Source organism: Cibotium barometz, chromosome 30 (assembly GCF_041138505.1).
Source record: "Cibotium barometz isolate CiBa-2024 chromosome 30, ASM4113850v1, whole genome shotgun sequence".
Lineage (NCBI taxonomy): Eukaryota > Viridiplantae > Streptophyta > Polypodiopsida > Cyatheales > Cibotiaceae > Cibotium > Cibotium barometz.
In genome coordinates, this window is record NC_141075.1 from 1,735,001 (window position 1) to 1,750,000 (window position 15,000).

The 15,000-nt window shown below is 44.7% G+C and overlaps 1 protein-coding gene across 1 annotated transcript in view; it reads right to left on the bottom strand.

Moving 5' to 3' along the window:
• LOC147621069 (uncharacterized) overlaps nucleotides 1–15,000 on the bottom strand; it is a 43,755-nt gene that overhangs the window by 223 nt on the left and 28,532 nt on the right. The window lies entirely within an intron of this gene.

Genomic DNA, 15,000 nt, shown 5'->3' on the forward strand with positions numbered 1-15,000 from the left:
CAAGAATTACAATTTCAACATATTTAAATAACAAATGTTCAAATAAAACTTAGCATCACAAAGTAAAGTTGAAAGTGACTATTGATTTTAGAGTACAAGAATAGACCCTTGAGGCCTCCAAGCTCACTTGTTAAGCTCCAAACCTCCAAGCTCTACCTCCACGCTGTCACCATAGAGTTGCTCACACCATCACATAAGGCAATCACTCTCTCTCACTCTCCCACACAAGCATGAATCATACAAGCATAGAAGAGGCACAAATGTTAGAATTCTATCTCTCAATCTCTCTCAATCTCTCTCAAGATACAAAGAAGAGCTCTCAATAACACAAAGGGGGATTATGTATTTTCATTATGAGAAAAAGCCTTATATACATTTGGCCCTTATTCACACTTGGGTGCCCAAAACTTAACTAGGCCTTGGGTGGCTAATATCTCATAACGTACAACTTTTATAGTGCCGTTTCATGACACTTATTAATGTCCTCAATTGGAGGAGCATACTTGTTAATCCAAAATGGGATTAATATCCCCCCTTCTTGATGTAGGTTATGTCCTCAGAACCTGTTACACCGAGGTCTAAAGACCTGGTCACCGAACTCATGTCGATTGAAATTTCAACGTGGCTGAAGCTTTCTGAGGATGCGTCTGAATGCATAGTGTGAGCGCCAGAACCCTGTGTCCACCATGTCTTCGAACATGACATGCATGTAAGCCGGAAGACACCTTAGACGATGGTATTACAGCATCATGCCCCGGTTAAATGGGCCTTGATTCATTTGAACTACAGTTGCTCAGCTTCATAGCCATCATAGGGCTCTTTGGGTTGATCAATCAGGACCACGAGAAATTTCAAAAATCAAACACTTGCCACTATTTATGGGTTTGGGATACAGCGCCATGCTTGTATCCAAGTGAGCATCTGTTTCCTTTTCTCTCATATGTCTGTAAAGGTTGCTGGCATGAAGACTGAGAAATTGTAACAAACATGGGAGTCGCGCTGCTTAGCCTCCTCCAGTGGAGTCCATCTTCTCTTTAGGGACATGTATAATGGCTCAACTCACTGAGTTGGTGGCACGCACATATAGACTTGGCTGTATTCTGGAATGGAATTGTTAAGTATTCTTTTCACCAGTCTGGCTGTATTCCAAAATCCTCTAGTTTGGGTTGTGCCTCATCTGTTGTGGCATAACTGCCTCTTGTGTGTACGGGGTGAGTGTTTCTCCACCTGCGAAAGCAATAACTGATCATGAAAGTGACAATTCTGATCTCTAGCAGGTCGGCCAATTGGGGATTGGCCAATTTCGTGTGCCGCACCACATTAGCCACAATGTACTCTCTCCAGCCAAAGGGAGTAGTAATTCTAAATCTGGGTGAGGTGCTCGTTGAGGGTATCGCACATAAGGTTGTTTTGTTGGTGTGACCTCAGAGTAGGCTTCTAGTAGAATCCTTCGAGTTGGTTCAAAAGGTGTGACTTGCATTAGTACTTTTTTACATCAGCTTGGGCTTTAATAGAGGATTCCCAGGGCGAATGAAGCCCTCATATTCTGCACCAGACAATGACTCCAAAATTGTATCATCAGTGAAAGCTTTAATATTGTCTTGGGGAATAGGATAGCGTACCTCCTGAGGTTGCCGTTGGGGAGACGGGTGAGGTGCCAGTATCTCCTCAGGGGCGAGAGGGTTAGTGGGAAAATCTATCTGTTGAGGAGTGAAAGTAGAGAATATGCAGCCGGCTTGAGATGTGTTAGTAGGTGGTGCATTAGAATAGGGATTAAGGAGTTTACTAGCAACATTAGAATATACGGGGTAAGTGGAAATGGAAGATGAAGACGATGCCTCTTCCTGACCATGACCTGTGCTAGGGGGTGGGTGGCTAGGTTTGTGACATTTCATAGACTCTTGAAGGTCAGGGATATCCTCAAGATTTATGGTAGGATATTCAATATGGGTGGCATCAAAATTGTAGAGTACATTGGTTAACATGGATTCTAAGTGTTTGTAGATATTAGAGTATAGTTTTAGAATTCCAAAAGGGCGATATAAGGTAGACTCACATAAGTTTAGATGTTGGTGAGTATTGTAAACTTCGAGCCACCCATGGCTTATAATCCATTGATAGCTGTGTGCTACCACCTCGTAGTTGGCCGGTGTCTAGGGAATGTCATCTGGAACAAACAGGTTTATTTTTTCGACACTGTTGTCCAGAGTTTTGGAGTACCTGACACCAACTACGAAGGTTTAAATACAATAGGATGTAATGGATAAAAGAAGATACCTTGCGGATTAGTTAATACTATATCCCCCTTTAAAATTCCCATTATAATTGTGGGGTCAGCATCATGTTCAATATTTTTGCTTAATGTTACTTCACCTAGGCCTAGGTCCTCAGATAGATTATATCGTATTGAAGTAAGGAGAGGGTTAGTGTAGACAAAATCAGAGTAAGAGTTTGAGGAGGGGCCCGAGGGATTACTTGCAACTTACCTAACTCTTAGGCACACTCAAGGAGTAAGTGCATGTCATCCGTAGGCTCCTGCCGCATTGACTTCGGTCTTATATTGCCAACTGGCATTCCAACTCTTGGAGACGAGAGTCATTGTTGTTGAGGAGGTTTGATATTACGATTTCGCGGACCATCCTTGCAGCATCTAACTCCTCGAATCATCGGGTTACTTCCTCTTGGCCATGCCTGGCTATAGCTTCTCTTTCTTGAGCTTCTGTGATTCTATGGAGCCGTTTGGCAACCAGCCTTTGACTGTCTTATAAGTGCTGTGTGATTTGTGCCATTGCATCTTGGTGTGCTAATACCATCCTTGGCATCTCGACTTGACTGGCCCCACTGATGGCATCGTTAAGTGCTCTCACTTTCTTTGCATGTGCCTTGTTTGATTGTTCTCTCTCTTGCTGTAAGTGAGTGGCTTTGCCTTCTGCTTCTTTCAGAATTGAGGACAACTGTTGTATATGTCTTTGCAGCTTCTCTTCTTTGGCCATGGATTTGTGCTAGAGTTCTTGTACTTGATGGGCATGCAGGGCTGTGAGCTCGTGGTTGTGTGTGACCTCCTTTTGGAGTTGCTCCTTAGCCTGTTCCAACTTTGCCTTGAGGTCTGTATTTTCTTTGATTCTCTAAACAATGGTTTGGCTAAGAACCAAATTATTACTTTCCAGTGCCTTGTATCTGGTCTCTTACTCTTTAGTGGCCTTAAAACTCTTCATTATGGCATCCTGATGGGTGGCCTCTGCTGTTGCCAAGTGTTCCGTTACAGTCTGTACTTGTGTGTTTGACTCGTTAACCTGCTTCCAATGTGCAGCGTTACGATCATGCAACATGTGTGTTGTGAGGACGTGGCAATGCCATACTTTTTGCTCCTTCTCCCATGGTGCACTTGCGCTTGTGGCCCCTTTAAGTCCAACATGTGGTAGTTTTAACAGCTCATCCAACCCTTCCGTAGTATCCTGCATGTACTGTTCATAATCAACATTCTGCACAGCACAGGAAGGAAAGCTGGGGTAGTCTTTCTTCATCCTCTAGACGTTGTCTTTTGCTCGGGCTTGATGGCTCTTTACTCCTTGGTCTTTTGTATGTATCCATATGGTCTGCTGGATCATGCACTAGGGCCGTTGCTATCTAAATGTCTTGCGATTCCTCAGCCGACACTGGAATTGATGATGTTGGTTCTGGTCCTTGGTCTTTTGTATGTATCCATATGGTCTGCTGGATCATGCACTAGGGCCGTTTTGCTGTCTAAATGTCTTGCGATTCCTCAGCCGGCACTGGAATTGATGCTGTTGGTTCTGGTTCTATTTCTACAGGTGTGTCTACCAAGGCTGAATCCTTAAGTGGCGACACCATCTTCCTTTCATGTTTCTATGTCCATAAATGCTTTCACAAAAAAAAACTCGTTTTAACAAGTCTAATTATACAACCTGGGCTAATCTTATGGAACAAGTTTTCACTTCCCAAGGTTCCTAGAACTTAGTAAAGGGCCTTGAACCAAAACCCCACCCTTCTCTAGTTCCTCTTGAGGTCATCAGCCACCATTGGGAAGCTAGAAATGCCGTTGGTATGGTGGAGCTCATGCAAGGCCTCTTGCCCGAGTTCCATTCACAACTCCAGTAGTTCCCCTATGTCTTTGATAGATGGGAACACCTCGCAGAGAGAGATGCCGCACATGATCGTATGCGTCGCATTGATCTTGAGCATCAAATTCAAATTTTCTCTATCAAAGAAGGGGATGACCTGACCGTCAAAGTTGCTTAATATCGGAGCCTTAACATCGAGTTTGCCACCACTGGCACTGCCAAGTCCCAAGAAGATTAGGTTATCACTCTTCTAAACAAGTTGCCACCTAGCTTCTTTACTTTTGTCACACAGACCATTAGTTTAGAGCCTATGCCTAACCTGTATGAGTGTGAATGCCAACTCTTGCGTTTCTCTCAATTGCATGACCAATTTCATCCCAAGAAGTCATCCTCTCCCTCCACTCAAGAGGGGGCCCTTGTGTCCAATACAACCTCTACTCAAAAAGGACACCAAGGCAAAGGGAACAACAACTTAGGAAATCAAGGCAAATCTCCCACCAACAACCCTGATTCCAAAAATCCTGCCTCCACACCCATTCCCTACTGGCAAAATATTCCCAAAAAGAATAGATTTTGCACTTCTTGCCAAATACCTGGACATGTTGATGATGAGTGTGTTTTTAAAACCAAGGAAAATAGAGGCAACAACTCCAACCCCACTACCTCCACCCGCCAAAACAACCAAGGTGGTAGCAATGCCCCAAATTGGTGATCTAGAGGGGGTAGCAATCCCGCACCTACTCGACCAAGCTCCCCTCCAAGGACCCAACAACAAGGAAATGGTTCTACTTGGCCCCGTTCCTCCTAGTGGGGCAAGCTAATAGTCAGGTTGCTTAAGCCCCACCTCCCCAATCAGTTTCTTTCACCACTCCCAAAGAGATGTCTGACTGGTCTTCCCTTACACCTCATCCTGACCCCTCGGCAAATATTGCTCAGGTCACACTTAAGATTGATTCTAGCCACCACTCCACAAAAAAGAAGAAACGAAGGCCTAAACAAGGTCATCCGCAGAGGGAAAGGCCTCTACCCTCATTCAAATTTGTTAGTTACCTGATAATCCCTCTGTGCTCATTATTGAGGCCCATCCAACTCTTCCCTGTGGTCATCCTGTCACTTGGGTAGTTGACAATGGCGCTACTCACCATATGGCACGTAATGCTGACATTTTCATTTCTCTGCGTCCCATTAAGGGAGAAGTTCCATGTGGTAACAACTCAATGATGCCCATAAAATCCATTGGCACTATCTTATTTGACACCAACACTGGTCCCAACGAGGCTACCTTGGTGGTGGACACTGTCTATCTTGTCCCTAATTTAGGTCTCAACCTTCTTTCTGTATCCCAGCTTACCCAACTCGATCGTGGTGTTTACTTCAACAAAAGAGTTGTTGAGGTAATTAATGAAACTACTGGTCTTGTTGTTGCCAAAGGACAAGCTCAAAAGGATGGTTTGTACCAAATGTCCACTTTTCTAAACTGAGCCATGTTCTGTTGACGCAGAGTTACCAAATGTCTTATTGTTGCCAAAGGACAAGCTCAGAAGGATTGTTTGTACCAAATGTCCACTTTTCTAAACTGAGCCATCTTCTATTGACGCAGGGTTTCATCGGGTTCGAGCCTATGTGACCCAAGCTCCCTCCGACATTGAACAACTATGGCACTTTCGCTATGGTCATCTACCCTATGCCACTCTCTATGAGCTATCTCGAGACAAGTTAGTTGAAGGTATACCCACTCTTAAACTGACAAAGGATGTCTGTCAACCCTGTCAACTGGGTAAACAACATCGCTCCCCTTTCCCACACAACACGCTACTCATCGGCTTCGGGAATCCTCTAGTTAATTCATTTCGACTTGAGTGGCCAATCCCCAACCCCTTCCTTAAATGGATCTCTATACTACATGATGATTTTTGATGATTATTCAAGATACATGTGGGTATATTTCCTAAAGCATAAATTTGACACTTTCCAATACTTTTCACCAATCAAATGGGCGTCTCAATTCGGATTGCTCGTAGTGACAATGGTGGTGAATTTATCTCCCATCAATTTTCTCAGCTCTTGCAAGATCATGGCATTCAACGCCAACTCACCTCCACCAACTCTCCCTCAAAGAATGGAGTGGTGGAGCGCAAGAACCGAACTGTCATGGATATGGCACGCTCCATGCTGAGTTGCCTAAATGCCTCTAGTCAGAATCAGTCAACACTACGGTGTATCTTCTGAACCGTTGCCCCACGGTTGCTATTCCCCACAAGACCCCGTTTGAGGCTTTCTTTGGCGAAAAGCCAACGGCTTCCCATTTCCGTGTCTTTGGATGTCGAGCATATACTCACACTTCGAATGATACAAGGAGCAAGCATGAGCCAAGGAGTGAGTTGCTCATTTTTGTGGGTTACTCTTCTGAATCAAAGGCTTACAAAGTTTTTGATCCACGATCAAACAAAGTTTTTGTTCGTCTCTCTCGAGACATTGTCTTTGATGAGCGAGACTTACTTCGCCTTCCGCTGCCCATACCAATTGAACAAGAATCTCAGACTGTGCCAAATGAACCCCATCAGTTACCTACAAGTTCACCTCCTCTTGAGGAGGCTTCCTCCTCTCAACAACCCCCCAGGGACCTTTTACCTCGCTGGTATCAACAAACCATGCGTGATTCTGGGATACTTCCCTTTGATACCCCTTTGGACGGTCCTCGTCGTCGATCCACCAGACTCGCTCCTCGTGCCTCCTTTGCCATATTTTTTCTGCAGACTATGTGGCACATGATGAGCCAACATCGTGGAAAGATGCTATTAAAATTCCATCTTGGAAATAGGCCATGGAACTCTAACTTGAAAGCATTGACCGTAATGGCACGTGGTCCCGTGTGGATCACCCTCGTCATCATAAGAAGGCCATTGGAACCAAATGGATCTTCCGCACCAAATTTAAAGATGGTACCTTGGACAAATACAAAGACTGGCTTGTCGTGCAAGGCTTTTTGCCAAAAAGAAGGCATTGATTTCGAACGAGACTTTTGCCCCCATTGCTCGAATGACCACAATCCATCTTTTACTCAATCTAGCTACCCACCATAAATGGCCAATCTATCAGATGGATGTTAAGAGTGCCTTTTTGAATGGCATTCTTATAACAAGGAGGTCTACGTTGACCAACCTCCGAGTTTCCCTCTCCCTAGGCTTGAGGACAAAGTCTTTTTGAATGGCATTCTTATAACAAGGAGGTCTACGTTGACCAACCTCCGAGTTTCCCTCTCCCTAGGCTTGAGGACAAAGTCTTTTGCCTACATAAAGCTCTTTATGGGCTTAAGCAAGCACCCTGGGTGTGGTATCATCGCATCGACAAATTTTTTCACAACCAAGGTTTTTGCCCATCACACTGTGACCCCAATCTCTATATTCACAACACTGATCATGTGATGGTTTGCTACCTTCTTGTACTGTATGTCGATGACCTAATTATTTCAGGTTTCCATCAAGCCAAAATGGTTGATATCATGGCACAACTCAAACAAACTTTTGAGATGACTGATCTCGGTCTTCTTTCATATTTCCTTCGCATCGAGGTGATCCATCATTCTGATGGTATTTTCGTGTCTCATCAACAGAAATAATTTCTCCAACTCATTACTTCCTATTTTCCTGATGGTGCTATCCTTGTGGTCACTCCATTGGATCCCACCGCTAAACTATCAAAGGAAGTGGACTCACCTCCACATGAAGAGCGAGCCTGCCGAAATTGATCTGGCTCACAAATTCTCGTCCTGATATCTCCTATTGCACATCCATTTTAAATCAATATTTCAATGCTCCCAAGGAGCCACATTGGAGTTCAACGATGAGGGTTGTTCGCTATTTAGCAGGTATCTATTTGTATGGACTTCACTATAGTCGTGGGATCACCTTGCACGGTTACACGGACTCCGACTGGGGCTGGTGATCTCGATTCCTAACGTTCTGATGGTGGTTATTTGTTCTCCCTTGGATCTACTCCTTGCTCTTGGTCTAGCAAAAAGCAAGACACACCGTTGTAGGTTCTTCAACAGAGGCCAAATATCGGGCCCTCTATGATGCTACCACACTGAGGTTATGTATCTTCGTCAACTTCTTTCCGACATGCCCGTCTCCATCGACACCGCCTCTACCATCTTCATGTCGACAATCAAAGTGCGATTGCGCTTGCTGGCAACCCAATTTTTTCTAACCGTACTACCGAGCATGTGGGTGTCCATTTTCACTTTAACAGGGAATAGGTTGAGCTTGGTACCATCAGACTCCAGTACATTTCTACGGGAGACAACCAAGCAGACATCCTTACAAAGTCCGTCAACTGCCCCATTCTCGAGTGTCTTCGCTCGCAATTGGATTGGCATTGCTCATTGAGAGGGGGATCTACCTCTCCCTTCATTTTTTTCCATTTTTGTATCGGGCACATGAGTCAGTGAAAACCCATGAGGGCACGGCTCCTGTGAAAACCCACTGCATTGCATTTTTTTCCATCTTGCATTCCCTATGCACAGCATTCTGTTTTATGTGTTTGGGGTGCATGTATGAATGAAAACCCAAAAATGGGCATTCATGCATGTGAAAACCTCTTGCATTGTGGCATTCTTTAAAGTACTTCTCAATCCCAGATGCCTATACTCTGGTCAATCATAGAATCCTCATCTACAACAACCAACTCTTTCCCCTCATCTTCTCTCATGATCCCTTTTTGGTATGAGAGGGGGGGTGTGAAAATATACCCAAAAACAGGTATTTACCTAGCCCATAAAGGGCCGACTTCTATGCTAGCCGACTCCTATGCTGGCTGCCCAAAACGTCATATAAATATGAGGCTTCCCCCTTGTTCATGCGCATGAACAACCCACATGGACTGGGAGCTCTCCATTTCTCCTCACATCAGCATTTCATCGCCTGCTGGCCTGGTCTCCCATATCAGCCTCACATCAGCGTTTCATCGCCTGTGCACTGGCCGCCTATATCAGCCTCACATCAGCGTTTCATCGCCTGTGGACTGGCTGCCTATATCAGCCTCACATCAACGTTTCATCGCCTACTAGCCTGATCGCCTATAACAGGTTGATCTACAGCGTCTTTTGCTACTGGACTGGCCGCCTACGTCAGACTCATATCAGCTTTTACATCGCCCACGTCTTGCCTGACTTCATCGTCTACAACAGGCTGTCTTCAGCATTTGCCTTGGGCTGACTTCAGCGCTTTTTAGCAGCCTTACTTCAGGCTCACATAAGCCTCTTACATCAGGTTTATATCAGCGCTTTCATCAAGGTCACTCCAGCTCTGTTATCTACGTTTTATGGGACAAGAGCTCTCTCTGCTTATTCGGAGTCTCACGTAGAGCTCCTATACTGGACTTCATCTTTTATATACACACCACCATTGCATGATGTGTGTTTTACTTTGATCTTTCATATATTTGGTCCTTTGGTTTCTTTTGCCCTCACAATATATACATATGATTCATATATGTATGTGTATATTTATGATGGATGGATGTATGTATGCAAGTGTGTATATATTGTGTGTACATGGATATGTATGTATGTATATAGATACATGTGTATATGTGTGTATATGGATATGTATGTGTATATAGACACATGGATATGTGTATACCAAATTTTACCCTTCGTACAAGGATTCCCCAGGAATCCGACTCGCCAATGGGTTAATTCGCCCGGCTCATTTTTTACCAATCCTCACTTCGATTTGAAAGGGATAACCAAAGGAGTGCGCTTCCTCGCTATAGGCGGGGGAAGCGCTTCCCCGGGGCCCTCTCTCACGAATGGAAGAAGGGCGCTCTGGATCGGGAGGATTGGCTTGCCAGCCCCAGGCGTGCTTGGCTTAATGCATGCAAGAAGTATCTGTTCCGTAAATAAGAATAAGACACTATTGGCTGGGAACATCGGTTTGGTCGAGTCGATCTTCTGTTTCGCTGAATAACCTAGGTTCTTAGGGACACCCCAGTGTCCAGACAACCGTGAAAGGAAAGGCCTCGTATTCTAGTTTGAGTTTTCCTAATTCAGTGGAAGATACTTCTGAGTCTGGAAGTGGTTTGTCCAACACCACTGAATCAGTCTCGGTGTAGTGGCATCCTGGTAAAGAGATATTGCAATTCATGCTCAGTCCCAATGAGAGGGAAAGGCCATTAAGGAAGTTGGGTTTCATGATCTGCGGAAAGAGCAAACCCAATTAAATATTTTTGATATCACTTCTTTTCTTGAAAGGGGGGCTTGTATCAACCTCTGTAGAGCAGTACAATGACAAGAATAGCTCTTCCCATATGTCAACCTCCGTATGGCAGTACAACGATGGGAATAGCTCTTGATTCTTATTCTACGATAATCTTCGAATTATTGATGCTCGTTCAACGATTGATTCTTATTCGTAGTTGTACGTGACACTCTCGCGTCATACGGCTCTGTCCCATTCGATTGACCCCGGTTACTGAAGCCCGGCTTCGAGTGTGGTTTTTTGGCACCCTATCCCTTTAGGTCAAGTTGCCTACTTGTTGAAGTCGAGTGCCTAGAGGGAAAGGCCTACTTAGTTTAGTGGTTGGCGAAACGAATGAAGGTTAAAGGCATGAAGCGGTCGCTTTCCTCTTTCTCGGGCTTTGGTATCCATATTTAACAACCAAGAGTCACACCTTCATTCAAATATTGCACTGCACTTGTGCCCGACCAATTGAGAGATAACCTACATGTCCAAGGCCATTCTATCTACTATAAGTTTTTCTATCAATTCCTGCAAGCAAGTTTTACTTGACTACTATAAGATTTTCTGTCAATTCCTACAAGCAAGTTTTACTTGACTACACTGAAAAGCAAGCCCTGGAGTGTTCAATCACAAGAACAAATCTTCATGCCGAAAAGCGGAGCAAAACTGATGGGAATTGCCTATTGAATCTCAATATGAAACCTTGAACAGAACGGTCAGAGGTTCAAGTCCTCTTCGGTGCTACATTGTTTTACTGACTCAGAATAAATCTTTAAAACGATTGGAGCAACTTGGAAAGGTTGTGCGACTTGAGGGGATTCGTAGTTGCGTCACTTACAGCTTCTTTCTACATAGACCAATTGAAAAATTTTATCTTACGATTCATCTGGCAAAACCGAAGTGGGTGAACTCCCGAATCAAACGGCTCTGCCATAATTCTTAGCGGATAAGCTCAATTTTGGCTTGATTGTGCATCCGGGATGACCATATTTGCTCAGTGGTGTCAAGGTCAACATGACCGATAGATAGAGGGCCTTTGGGACAAGGTTTCTTCTGAAAAGGGAAACACTCCGCTAAAGCATCCACTCGGTAGCATGGGGAGGTCGAATGACTACGGCCACGTCAATCCGCCGCCAGCAATTGTCTATACAATCGCGGAGTTTTAATACTTATTCTCTGCGGTTATCTATTATCTAGTCAGAAGACGGTGAACCTGTCAAAGGGTTCCTAGAGCCTCATAGCATGTCGAGAAAGGGGCCTATCATTTCTCGGATCTGGTTCAGTAATTCATTTGATGGAAAAAGTTATTTCAAGATACATTTTCGATAAAGTGAATACACTAAACTTTCCACTGCTTGGGAGCTCACGGTTTCATGTTCTATTTCACTCCCCGAAAGGCAATTCAAGCCCTAGTCGATTGGCTGGAAATTGAATAGCCAAGTGATGGGTCAATGTTTGGCGGACTGTGCTCTACCCCGGTGAACCCATGCGGTTTTGATGTGCCCAGAGGCCAAAGGCGAATCCCCATCATGTTCACAGGAGCTGGAGAAACTCAAGTTAAGGAACCGGCGGCGCATACTGTACCTGCTGACGCCGAAGGGGATTCAACCTCCCATTCATTCGTGGGATTCGAGCGATCCGGGGAGGACCGATTACCGCTAACAGATCCCCCCTTCTCGAGAATCTATACATTTCTTATATCAGTGTATAGATGGCTAGTGGTGCACCGACAGGGATGAAGGGGAATGTTCAGTTTCCCGCGTGCAACAAGATGACAGCTAGGGCTTCGCTCTGCTTGCCAGTTGATCGCTCTGGATTCCAGGGAATAGTTTGTTGATCCAGATCATTTTTCCATATGATTTTGATAATTATTTGTATTGGGGTGGAGATTCCTCCGGAGAGTAAGGCGTGACACGCCTCTACATTTACCCCCCTTATCTTGCTTCCCCACATGAGCCCTACTTATGCCCGGACTACCCTTATTACTTGTGAATGTAGTGTGCTCGTACTATGTACCGGTTGTACCGAACAATGGGGAGGTTCATGAAATCTCGAAGAAAGCTTTGGGTCTTTGCTGACGCTTCGCTTCCAAATAAAGAAGCATACCTGCTTGGTGGAATTGGTAAACGCGACCCAGCATCTCGGGCCTTTATCCCGTGTGGTCAACCCTGTACACTCTAGGATCCTTCTTCGGACCTGACTTAAAGTCCAGCAGGGACCCACCGGGGGACCAAACCGATGTTCCCAGACAGTGTCTTATTCTCGTAAGAAGTGGGACACTATAAAGGAAAAAGGTGCGGTGGTGGATTCTGCCTACTCAAATAATGTGGGATATCTATGTTCGTCTTTGGGCCAAGGTGTGAAGCTTCCCCAATTCACCGCTTTTCTTTCGACAGCCAAGGATTCGAGCTACACAGCCAAGGCCGGGATTCTCCTAGCGCTTGCAATTTTTTACAGGCTCAAGGAAGGCGTTGTTCCATAAACCCTTTGTCACTTCAAACGAATGAAGAGTCAATTAAGGGGCCCTGAGTAGGCCGATGTGATAATCAATCATGCACAAATGCAATTCATTATCCGAATGATTATTCAGACCTTTTGAAATGATCATTTAGTCTTGAAAAGTAAGAGGAATTGAACGAAATCCCGGGCTAGGTAATGCATCGGTACTGATATCGGTGGTTCTTCCGAATTGTATGAGAGCTGTTCTACTCCAACATCCTCAAAAGCACCAATGCTGCCCAAGGCTAACACCATATATCCCAACTGAGACATAGTGGAATGAGCTAAATAGAGGAGAAAATACGTTGTTTCATTTTCTGCTTTTCTCCTCAAAAGGCAAGGAGGGTGGAGTAGGTGAGGAATTGAACCTACCGAACACCGTACAAAATCTTAATCCTCTACTTGTCTTCCCCCATCCTCTACTTGTCGATATCGATAAGGACTTTCTACTTGAAATACTCAAATTTGCCATCCCATGAGCAAATTGAGTCTGAACCGGCTTTTATCACTGCTATCGCCAAACCATGCTACTCTAAATTGCTTTATCGCTTTCACCGGCAACAAGAGGTTACGCGGCTGCATCTATTGATGAGTGCAAGCTTGGATGCTGGAATATCCAAATCTTTATGCCTAAAACCCCATGAATCGTTTGGGGCAGATGCTGAAGCAATCCGGAAGGAACAATTTACGTCATATTCGATATTGGTTCGCTATCGAAGACAAGCCAGGAATGGATCAATGTGCAATATCAATCCATGGTAAAGATCACAGAGAATTGATCGTAAATGAAAATGTAAGTATTATTTCAGGTAAGACATATTAGTCTCTTTGTTTGGGTATTAAGTAAAAGGTGTAATATGAATGGCTAGGTGGTGTCCATTATCATGTGGGTATTTGGACTTGAAGGACCTTTAACTCCCATGCATATGGAGAAGATAAAGTACGAGTTACAGACCGAGGTATACGAATATCCTAAAAACTATTCCTCTAATGAGATTATACAATATGCTGATCCGCGATTACTAGCGATTCCAAACGGGTTGTGGGAGAGCGATGAAGGCTTTGTTTCTATATATGTACATATGAATATGTACGTATTCTTTGCTCTATTATAGGAGAGTTTGGCTCCATTGAGAGTAGGGCGCAGAAAGTGAAGTCTTGCGATACTTCTCAAGCCCTTCATGGTGCCTGATGAAATTGTCTAAAGCTGTTCTCGGCTCTGGTAACAGAGTTCGCTCCGAAGTTGTCTTGGTCTACAGGCCCTCATCGCAGGTGGTACCTGCGACATTTCAGCTTGGGATGCCTTTTATTTAGCAGTTTTTTGGATGCTGAACACCATTGGATGGGTCACTTTCTACTAGCACCACTGGAAACATATCACCTTGTGGACTCGAGCGCCTGACCATGATGTGCCTATAGGAGGCAAGGAGCATATCCGCGTCTATCTGGCAAGGGTTTCTCGCAAGAGAAAACCAACGGCCATGAGAATTCTTCCAGAGGTCCGAGTTTATCGCAAGAGAAGGCGGTAAGTCAAGAAAAGGCAGGTACCCATCCCAAAGAACCGTACGTGATACTCCGGCATCATACGGCTCCGTCTCGAGATAGCTGATGAGTCGGCCCTTGCCATTCCTTCACGACAACTGTTTTCAAAACTTTTTCCTTCTTTACCAGTAAAAAAAGCAAACGAAGATTATCGTATAATAATCCATGCTTAAGAATGGGAAGTAACCTCACGAGGTGGTGAACCGGGAACGAGAATAAGACACTGTTGGTGGCTGGGAACATCGGTTTGGTTTTAGTCTTGATGGTGGCTGGCTGGGAGTGTAACAGCTTACGTTCGCGCGTCTTCCCATGCGTGCTCGACACCTAGTAGTTTCGAGAGTCGGGGCCAACCATCCCCATGACGGCGTCCTTGAAGAGTTCAGAGGCCTCGTATAGTGACATAGACCTAAACGACCGTATTGTGGATGTACCAAGCTACTGCTGTAAACCGAAAGATATTATTACTATTTGGAATCGACCAACTTCTTATAATGGACTGAGGAGCGGCAGGCGAAAGGCCATGGCCCAAGCCAAATGGAGTGCCCCGCACTCTAGGCATACTTGAGTTTCAGGACGGACCGATTAGTCCTTTTGGTGATCCGTACTCTCCCAAGGCTATATCTATTAACCTAAAT